Below are 3,527 nucleotides of genomic sequence, written 5' to 3' on the forward strand. Positions count from 1 at the left end.
CATGACTCTATCACCCAGTCAATTCTGTCCATGTACCAGTAGAAGATTCAGCAGCTACAGCGGCCCCTGCTTCCTCAGGGACAAGTGGGGAATGCTAGGGTAAACCAGAAAAGTTTGGTAGAGCCGGATCTAAATGTTGAAGTACCAAATTAATCAAAGATATCAAGAAAAAGACTATCCTTATAAGAAGAGTTTTGCTGAATCCATTGCAATACATCAAAAAACCGAATGAAAATAGAACCAGCAAGTGATTCATGGTGGAAGTAGTAACGAAAGAATAGATGTGAATTGAAATGGAGATGAACATGATAATAATATTAAGAAAGTAGACAATTAGGAATGCAACCTGCCTAATGTCTTAGTTAAGCATGTACTACAACACGTTAATAACAATGAAATGAAATGGATGCACGGTTCATTGCAATCTCTTGTTATCAACAAATGATCGTGAAGGCTACTGGCTTTTTTATAGTGAGGCAATATAACGTGAGCCCTCTTCGAGTCTTTCTTTGGTGAACTTTCGATGTTGAAAAAGGGTGGAAAGTGAAAGTAGATTCTTCTCTCCAACTCTCTTTCTCTCCTTTCATCTTGGCATCGAGGCTCTATTTATAGAGCCACGCTCTGTTCTTCATGGGATTCCCACTCTGATCTATTGTGGTCATTTGTCATGGTAGGTGAGAATGTAAGTGTTGCATCATGGTCAATGCTTAGAATATTTGTCAAAGTATATCCTGGTATAATTTCAGAGATCCTAAGGCATGCGTCTGTCGCATATTCTTTGAGGGATTAGCGCATGCGATGTCACTTGTAGTTACCTGCAAAATACAGACTTTGGCACACTTTGCACATGAAATGCGGTCAGCGAGTGTCTTTTGAATACCCTAGTGCAAGCTTGGTTGATTTCATAGATTTACTCATGATTGGCACATTTTCTTCCTACTTTTCATCGCATATTCTAAGAAAGACAGCACGAATAACTTGTATTTCTACATGTTATCACACCCGTTCACATATCTTAATATGAATGATAAGAATTGTAGGCAATGTGCTGGACTTGGTTACACCCTTCGTTTTTGCTTGCCCCCACAAGTGTCGTGGGAGCATCCAACTATGGTTGTGTCCCAAGTNCCCCCCCAAATTTAGAATACTGCTTGTCCTCAAGCATATCTTATACTAAGGAAATTCAAATCTTAAATCATCATATTGCGCCAACTAACTGCTCAAAGTTCTTTAGCTTGACAACAATCTCCTTAGAGTCATTTGTTTCTTTTAACTCTCGTGCTTCTTCAGAGAAATCTTTCCTTAGTCTTAGATTCGGCAAGCTTCTACTCGAAGATTTTTTTCTAATTTTTAAATAATTTTGTATTCCTTTTTCATAAAACAAAATATGTTTATTGCATAAAAGGAAAATTGTGTTTTGATTACTTATCTTGTTTTGAAGGCACTAAACTTGGTTACACTTTTTGTTTTGACTTGTCCCCACGGGTGTGATACGGTCATCCAACTACAATTGTGTTCCAAGTCCAACTCAACTCTTATCTTAGCTAAATTTTAACTCCTACCAGACAGTGGAGTTGTCTTTATTTAATTAAATTTCAATTGCGTTGATCCTAGTAACCTACTTTTGTTTTGGCTTGCCTGCACGGGTGTCATACAAAGCATCCAACTATGGGCAAGTTCCTTTCTCAACTTGACTTTTATCAAGTTAGGATTTTCCTTTGTACTGATAGTGGAGTTTATTATTCTTATTATTATTTTTTTGGAGATACAGCTTGTTAAAACGCAAGGTCAAAGTTAACGCATCTACTCAGACCTCGCCCACCCTCAAGTTGTTGAGATTAACAATGTTCTCGTTGCAGTTGTAAGAAAAACAAAGACAAATTTTTTAAATTTGAAGAAAAGGGTTGAGCAGAGGCTTGCGCAAATACAAGGTAAGAATGATAGTCATTGAGGAAGATTCTAAGAGTGAAAGAAGCATGTGATGTAATTGAGATGCGTTAAGTAAATGCATAAAATTCCTCATAGCTACTAAACTATCAACACAAAAGATGAACACAAAAATAATTTCAAAAGGATAAGAGGTAAGTACAAACGGCAAAGATGAGTAGGAAAAAAGAAAATGAGCACAAAATCAAAAGATGCTATGGAATTATGACTAGCCAATGCAAGGTACATTTAAGACAATTAAAATCCAAATATAATACAAAGAGAAAGATAGAGAAAAAGCAAAAAATAACTTCCAAAATCACACCTCCGAATTTATATTCGTGGTGCGAGATCGCTGTTGGAAGGAGCTTACAGCGCAATGGTGAGAGGCTCTTGAACAAATAAAGGCTGGTGCAAATGAGGAGGGACCACGAGGCCATGTAGGTAGGCAGTTAGGAAGTTAAAGTATTCGTGGTTGCACTCAGCTTGCTGGCGTTGATTCAATTGCAGTAATTATGGATGGGGTTGATGATGCGGGATTCGGATGTCTTGCCAACTTCGGTTCATGACTGATTAGAGGGGGCAGCATCCGAATCGTATGGGTCATCGACATGGGGCAAGTGATGCGGAGACGGATGGTGTTGCGGTAATTGGTACGGCGATGCTGCTAGAGATTAATGATCTAAACCAGGCATGAGGGAGAGGGTGGCAAAAACCTCAGGTAGAGGCGGCAAAATTATCATAGGGCTTGGAGGGATAATTGACAAAGGGGACGGACAATTTGCATGCTCGCTGATGGGAAAACACGTTGGACTTGCAGGGGCAAAGATCTTGACCATAGGTTCCTCTTCAATTCTATAGCCAACTGACAGTCATGGAAACAAAAATTGGCCGCGAGTTCTACCAACTGATCCTCATATTTTCCTTGTAATCAGATGCCCAGGATTGATTGGAATGCCACGAGCAATGTAGTATGCAGCCATGACTCGATCCCTTGAAATAGTTTTATCATGCATTGTGGGGATAAGTCGCTTCTTCACTAAATAAACCCACAAGCGTGATTCGGGGAGGAGATGATTAGAAGCTAGCATGCGAATCTTTGTCAATGAGACTGACCATTGCATTCCAAGTTGCGTCAACATGCTCAGCACATCTTCCAAATGCACATCATCAAGGCTCTCAATCAACCGATTACGGGCTGCGTTCGAGAAGTCTTTTAACTTGTATAATTTGTTGATATCTTGGGCGCTGAAGGGCATAACCCGATCATTAATAACCACCGCATCTGTTGATTCGTGCAAGCGCCCATGGTAAAATGTGCGCACCACCTTTGGATAACAATGGATGGACATTTCTATAAGCAGATCATCTTCTCCTTTCTATAAGCAGAAGATGGGGTTGTCGCAGCTAAGAACCCCATTTCTATAAGCAGATCATCTTCTCCTTTCTGCCAGATCTCAAGGGTCCTTGGGAAGGAGATGCTCTATTATTCTCCACTTTTTATTTTCCTTTGTCTTGTGTGGCTGAAAGCCAAGCCCTTTGCCTCTTACTGCATGCTTTCTTTTTATCCTTATCTTCCTTCTCCTTTGCCCATTCCTCCT

This window comes from Benincasa hispida, chromosome 7 (assembly GCF_009727055.1).
Source record: "Benincasa hispida cultivar B227 chromosome 7, ASM972705v1, whole genome shotgun sequence".
Classification (NCBI taxonomy): Eukaryota; Viridiplantae; Streptophyta; class Magnoliopsida; order Cucurbitales; family Cucurbitaceae; genus Benincasa; species Benincasa hispida.